This window comes from Phaethon lepturus, unplaced genomic scaffold (assembly GCF_000687285.1).
Source record: "Phaethon lepturus isolate BGI_N335 unplaced genomic scaffold, ASM68728v1 scaffold6262, whole genome shotgun sequence".
Classification (NCBI taxonomy): Eukaryota; Metazoa; Chordata; class Aves; order Phaethontiformes; family Phaethontidae; genus Phaethon; species Phaethon lepturus.
This window is the reverse complement of record NW_010523974.1, coordinates 20108-27650: the sequence shown is the minus strand read 5'-3', so window position 1 is coordinate 27650 and position 7543 is coordinate 20108.

Sequence of the window (7543 nt, the reverse complement as noted above, 5' to 3'; positions counted from 1 at the left end):
CTTTCCCTAGATGGGACTGTATTTCTGCTGTTTGATTTTTTTTTAAAAGTCTTTCTATGGTGGCTTTTTACAGATCTTGAAAATAGTTGAACAGAAACCTGCTGAATATATACAACTGGCACAAAATCTTTGTTTTTCAAGTTAATTAGGGAAATGTACAATTTCTGCAGAGATGAAACAACAGTTGCCCTCTAAAATTCAGTGAAAATGTATTTATAGGAATCTATAGGAATTAGATGCCCGTCTTGAATGGCTTCTTGACATGTCAAGTGGACAGAAGTAAATTCCACAGATGATATACCACCTTTGGGGTTGTTTCATTTACTTACTTTTTCTAAAAGTTCACAGGCATGTAATCTGATTTTAGGTAGGATTTTCCATAGGCCTAAGTATCATGCTATATAAATACAAGGCATAATACTATCTATATAAGACTATGTAATATACTTAAATATACTGTAGAATACTATAGAATGTATTCTACAGTATATTTAATTGACCATTGCACAGAAAACTGAAAAAAATTTGCTCTTCATATGACCATCAGTCATGTGGTTGCCATATGACAGTCTTGGTCAGCTGGTAAAATTTTCTGGTGACCTATGACATCCTGTTTGTGTTAGCTTTTAGTGATAGGCCCAGAAAAAGGACTTGGGTATGCTACTGCTATTTTACATGCCTGCATAAAAAACATGGACCGTAAACAGTCTTGCCATGTAAGCTGGCATGACCTCAAGTTTAGGCATGTGTGTATCCACCCAGATCCAAGTGCTGTTGAGTTACACACGCTCTGATCTGTGGCTTGAGTCACAAAACACGGAGGATCTCAGTGACCTTGCCTGTGGGACCCAGTCCTGTGGGGCTCCTCAGAGATGATTTTGGTGGCTCTTTCTATGGAGTCATCCCAATGGACAGAGCCGCATTTTGCCCCATCCATGGTAGGTGTATGGTGCAGGTCTGCCCTCTCTCAAGCAACTTTTGGCATTTGGGGTTATGCAGTAGTAAAGCTGCTGCAGCTGTCATTAGTCTGGAGTTTTTGAGGGAGAAGAGAGTGGGATGGAACACCACAGTGGCCCTGACCTCAACCTGAGATGTTTGGCAATGAGTTTGCAACTCTCCTGTGGCTGGTCCTGTGTGTGAAATTTATGGGTCCACCTTCAAGAGAACGTTCACTGTTATAAATCCAGACTACAAAGAGTGTCTCAAACCGGATGACATTAGCGAAGCATGGCCATGACTACACTGTGCATTGTAAGGGATGCTAGCTCTCACCCAGCGATGATGATGTGAGAGTCAATCTACAATGATATGAAAATGTTTATAAATAATTAGGGTGACTTCTGCTTCTTGCAAACTTAGAGCTTCTTAGCTCTAAAGAAAGGCTAAAAAGCCTATAAAGTTCTGTGTTTAGTTTAAGTAATAAACCTGAAGCTAGAGCTGAAGCTTCGTAAGGACTGAAGTAAAGAGCACATAATGTTAAATAGGCTGCTCCCACTGTTCTTGTGAGCCAAATCCTGCAAGCCATCATTCTGATTTAAATGAGATCACTTAAAGATGTACACATGGATAAAATCCGTTGGTCAGGGTTTGTTGTTATTTTATTTGAATTAAAGAATAATCCGCTGAACAAGAACCAAAGCTCATAAATGATTTGGTGTGACCTAACTAGGGATTATCCTTATCAGAAATCCTAAAATTAGGAAGATTTAACTCCAGGTGTCTGTTTTATATACTCATCCCAAATCCTTCTGCAGGCACTGAGGCCCAAATTTGATTTCCAGAGCCCAACTCTGACTGAATAGAAGCTGTGTAAACGTTCACTTATTTTTGTCTTTCTCTGTGTGTGAGTGTGTATTTGGTCTGGAACCTGAAACTGGGGTCTGGTGAGACATTATGAGCCACCCCAGAAACAAGGGAAGGATTTGGAGGAGAAAGCTTGTGATTTTGGACATGAGAAAGGCTTCACAACCGTGTACAAACCAATTCTTCAAGCTCAAGGGATCAGATTCAGCCCTGGGGTTGGAATTGGTCTCTCAGGTCTGCCCAGACAGGGCTGATTTGGAGCATAAGATATTTGGTTAATCGTGATTAGACGTAGTGTAAAATGGCCTTGGTAAAAATTATGTAAGTGATCAACCCTGCCATAACAATAACAAAGCACTTGAAACACAGATTGGCTTTGTTCTGATGATTTTTAGCAACTAATGCAATTAAATAATCATTGGTGTAAGGCTACAGGTTTTAGTGGAATTACTCCAAGATGGATCTAGTCCCATAATTTTTGAAAGAAAATAAATCTCTCACTATCTTCTCACAGAAAAGTAATCTCCGTGTACATAATACCCCTTTTAGGTGAAAGATAGAAAACAGAATGAAACAAATTTGGCAAAAGTGCCAGCTGGTGTATAGTAGTTTGCATTTGCATAAGAAACAAGCACAAAATGTACCTAAGCCAAACAGCATTTGATACTTGCTCCGATCAAAGGTGAAGGCTTGGGGAAGGGTTAGGTTTCTCTCGGTAACTGCGCACACAGAAAAAGGAAAGCCATTAAATTGCAAAGCAGACCATTGAGGTTTGTTGCATTTCCCTGACTCTTTCCAAGCCCATTGAATAATCTCGGCAAACTAAGTATCTGTAAAGATTTTGACAAAGAACAAACGAGGGCCTTATTGTGAATTTCACCTACAAGGGCAGCTTGTCTGTCCAGCTTTGTTCCTTGCATTGTGGTGGAAAGCTGTGCAAATATCTACTGTCTGGTTCTTACATGAAGAAAACGAGGTTCTGCTGTTCGAATCTGCAAGGGATATTGTGAAATCCAGTGTTCATTGTTTTGGATTAAAAAAACAAACCTGAAGAGCCCCGAGCTATATGGAAGGACTTTATGGGGTAATGAGTATCAATGACGGATTCTAGGAGGAGTGCGATGTGGTGACATTCACCTAGAGGCTGCAATGTATTGATGATGGTGTTTCCAACCACGCACCAAAACCTGCCATACTCAGTTTTGTCTGAGATAAGGAGTATATTGATGCCACAGGTGTGGAGACATCCATGCTGGGCCTGGAAGCGTGGTAACTGCATTTATATTGGGCCTGATCCGGGTTAATGGGTCCTGTTGGAAATGCGGTACTATGTTGGTACAGTCAAACTTGTCCTGGATCCTAAGTCCACACTGAGCTGTGCTGTGTAGATTCATTGCCTCGAGATATAAATACCCTATGGATTTCAGCATTGTTTTGCCTTTTATAGAATAAATACCTTTCCAGTGGTTACTCATGGCACGTGGTTGGTCCCTTACTTCAGCATGTGATTGAGTCACCAGCCCTGGAGGTATTTAAAAGACATGTAGATGTGGCACTTACTTAGGGACATGGTTTAGTGGTGGATTTGGCAGTGTTAGGTTTATGATTGGACTCAATCTTAAAGGTCTTTTCCAGCCTAAATGATTCTATGATTCTGTTCTATGATGTTTCAGCCTTGTAAGCAGCTGACAGAACAGTGCAGGTGCATAACAGCACCTGGGACCCACAGATACCCTGCACCCTAAGTCCTCAGGTGGCTGGCATTCTTCAATAACTGCCCAAAACTAATCAGGAACAGGGGAAATTAGAGGAAATAATGTTTGTGGAAAAGGGAGTCACGTAAAAATCAGAGATGGAGGTTTGGGCCACCGGAAGAGACACTTTTCTGCTCTGAATTTCTTCATGCATCACCTGTCTGTCTGTGTAACTACGCAACGCTGAATCATAATTTTTCAGCAATCACCTGCAGCCATACACTTAGTGAGACAGTGCTGCTGTTGGTACACGCACTCCCTGGGGTGTGGGTGGGCACAGACGCTCAGCTGAAGAAGCATTCCCTTGACTTTTCTGCTGTCCGAGGCATTCACACAGGCATTTACAACAGAAAATCGCACCGAGCACAGAATTGTGGCTGAAGTAAATAATCATATTTCATTTTCATTTGAATGGCTCATCCTGTTGCTGTTTAGCTTTGCCAGCATATTCAGAGTAATATTCTTTGGAAGCTTCTCCAGCAAAGTTCTACCTGGAGTTTGCTACTGTTGGAACAAAACATCACTCTGCAGCTGAGTTTCCTTGAAGCCTTTGTTTGGGTAAGTGTTTTATTTGGCATATTTTTTATGGGCTGTCTTGGAGCTAGCTAGTTATGTAGGATGAGGATTTGGGGCTTGATTTAATAAAGGTGTGAGACATGTAAAACAGGTCATGCAAGACTGGAACTGATGACTTACACTGGTCACGTGAGATCACAGCCATCCTTGGGCTGCCACCTTTTGGAGATGCCTAAACTTGCCAGGCACCTCATCCATTTGCCTAAACAAGGCATGTATTGCACTAACAGGTGCTGTAAGGCGGCCGAGATAGATACCCACAGCTGTGACACAGGACCTCTACAAGACTCATGCGCTTTTGGAGTGGAACCTGGAGACCAGGCAGGATGCTCAGGGACATTTTAAATGGCACTGGATGTCTGTGTGTGGGCATCTGCAGGCACACTGCTGTGGTTGGCTGGACACTCATTTTTTGTTTGCCTTGGAAGTGTAAGCACCGTGCACGCTCTGCGGCACACATGTCTGAGCCCGCTCCAGTCAGCACAGCCCCCTCAAATTGCTCATTGAGTGCCCAAGGAGGGCTTCTAGGTAGAAGCTGGAGCACTTCTGGGGAAAGAGCTTGGAACTCTACAGGCGAGGAGAATTGCATCTGGGTCTCCCATCGCCCTGGGCAAGGGCTGTGACCACCAGGCCTGTCTCCTCCAGCTGTCCTTTGAAGAGAGCGTGGCTGTGGCTGCTGGGCTCAGCTGTAACCAGTGCTGCTGTCCCACTTGGTACGTGCCATAGCAGAACTGCAGGCATTTTCTGTTAAGAATACATGGATTAAGTGTTTTGTAGCAGAGTGACGTTGCTGGAGAATGGCATTCTAGAATCACCTGGATGTGGCCTAAATGGCTTTGGAGGTGCCTAAGAGCTTTTTTGGATCTCAACCATGCCATCCTGTATAACACCTTGTAAGCCTTTTAGTTCTTGTTATCTTAACAACAGGTCCTGATCTCTTGGCAGTGTGGGGCAGGGGTGGGGAGGAGGATTTTTAGAGGTAGGTGAGAAAGCAGGTAGAATGGACTCTTTGTGTCATTCATTGGTTTAATCTTCTCAGGTTGGCAGCTGGCTCTGACACAGTAACTGTTGCTCTTCTCACTCCAGTAATGCTGTTTTTTTTCTGGACGTTATCCCACTAGTTCTGTGAAGGTTGCAGCACTATGAGTTTTTGAATGAGAAAAAAACAAGTTTCTCAGCTTGGGTTGGGTTATGTCACTACAACTTTGAGGGAGTCTGTAGCAGCTGTTTGGTCATCTTCTGATCCCTGGCCATGATGTGTTGGCCATAAATAATGCTGTCCACCCAGTCTACATGCTTTGCTATAGAAGAGCTGACAAAAAAAGGACTGCAATGCAGTGAGGCATTAAAAATATATTAAAGGCAAATTTCTTCTCTGGTGTCCTTCAGTGGCAATTCCACTGACCACTGAGGAACTGACCCTAAATGTATGCTCCTCGTTTTAAAAATACAGGTAAGTAATAAAAAACAAAGCAAAGAAAAATGCAGAGGCAAACTGATAAAGAAATTTCAGAAGCGGGAGAAATGCAGAATTATAATAAAGGACTTGATTGCCACCTAGCTTGGATGTGCCTCTATCCATGCACATTCCCAAGCCTAGAAACCTTTCCTCATATTTGCAATCTGTGTTGCGCTGGGAGCGCAGAGTAGTCCTACTCCCTCCATAACACCTCTGCCCTTAACTGAGCTACAGAGACTGTCTCCAACTTCCTGATTACCTGATGGTCTGAGCCAGCTGAATTATAAACCTGCTTTGTTGCATCTGGGTAGAATTGCACACATGAAGGACTGGTAAAAATTAGGTTCTAGAAATGCTCACCATAATTCTTATCCTTTGAAGGATTAAGATCCAGTCACTTTCCTTATGAAACAATATTTCCGTATCTGTAGTGGTGCCCTCTCAAATCAAACGCAAACCTCTGCGCTTCTCTCAATAGCAGCTGCTGATTAGAATCACAGTTCTGGTTTCCCGAGCTACATAATCCTGCTCGTTCATTCTTAGACCTTCTTAGCACACTGTATCTGTTATACTAGTGTTCTCCCCATTTTTAAAAGTTTGTGATTTTTCAACAGACTGATAGCATCATGCTTGGAGACAGTCTATCTTGCTGTGAAAGGGATGTGTTTGTTCTAAAGAATTAATGTGGCTTTGAGAGCTACACTTAACTGTATTAATTAGCTTGTGCTGTGCTTGTAAAGTGATCATAATAATGCTTATCACAATCTCAGTACCATTATCTCTGTTTCACAGATAATTGAACTGAGCCACAGAAAGGCAAAGCCCAGTGTAGGGGTCTTGAGCTGTACATAGTGCTCTCACTTCCCCTGTGTCACTGAAACAGTAAGCAGCTTGGAGGAGAAGCTATCCAAGCAAACTTTGGATGGGTCTGTCCTGTGAATTAGAAAAGCTTTCTGGGAAGCTGCAGGACTATTGCCTGCACTGTTAAGCCATGTCTTCTGGAACAGGGGACTCCCATTTATCTCAGAGGCTATTTACCACCTAAAGTACTAAACTCCCCTGCTTATCATCCACACTGGGCCTTACGGCTTATTAACAATGACTTGATGACTCACAATCCATCACCAGTTGAGCGTCTCAGTGGATTTTCCTCTTCTAATGCCATAAACAAAGTTTTTCTTTGTCAAGACATAGCCTTCAGTGCATTCAGCCTCCAAAAAGGTCACTTTCTGAGACTTCCCATAGATAACAGACCAAATTTCAGACCAATTAAAGGGTATAGTTTTCTTCAAATTGCACCAACACACTATTGATGATATGCATTCAGATGGTTCTTTCCATTCACCATGCTTTATAGTAGTAGAGAGATGTTACAGGCTCTGTGTACTGGGATGAAGCAGAACCATTGAGTCTAGAGGCTTCAGGCACTCAGTTAGGTATTCATATACTTGTTGCTTTATGACTCAACCAATTGCAAATAAAAACCAGATCTTTCTTTTTTAATTAGCTGTTTGAAGATAGGTTTTCTTGGAGAATCGCTGAAACACCAAATGCAAGAGATGTCTGTGTTACAGCCCATATACAACTCTTCAGAGATTTTCAAAAGCTTCCTCTGATAGCCAAATTCGAGAAAGTTGACACCTTTTCTTTTTCTTCTGCTGGGCTGTAGCTGGTGTAGCACTGATTCACTCAAGATCAGTTTGACCATCCTGTATGATGATCATAAGTGCTATTTGCTGGATTTTAAAATGACTGTTCCTGTCTTCTAGTGTGGCTTACAGTAATGTACTTGAATGAAGTATGCACTCTGAAGAAAGTGATCATTTCAATCTAAGCTAGCTGAAGAGAACACTGTGGTCATTTGCAAAACGTTTGCAATTATAATACAGCAGAGACATGCATATAATATTTCCTACAAGCTATTCCAGAAAGTATGACACTGCAGTTCTCT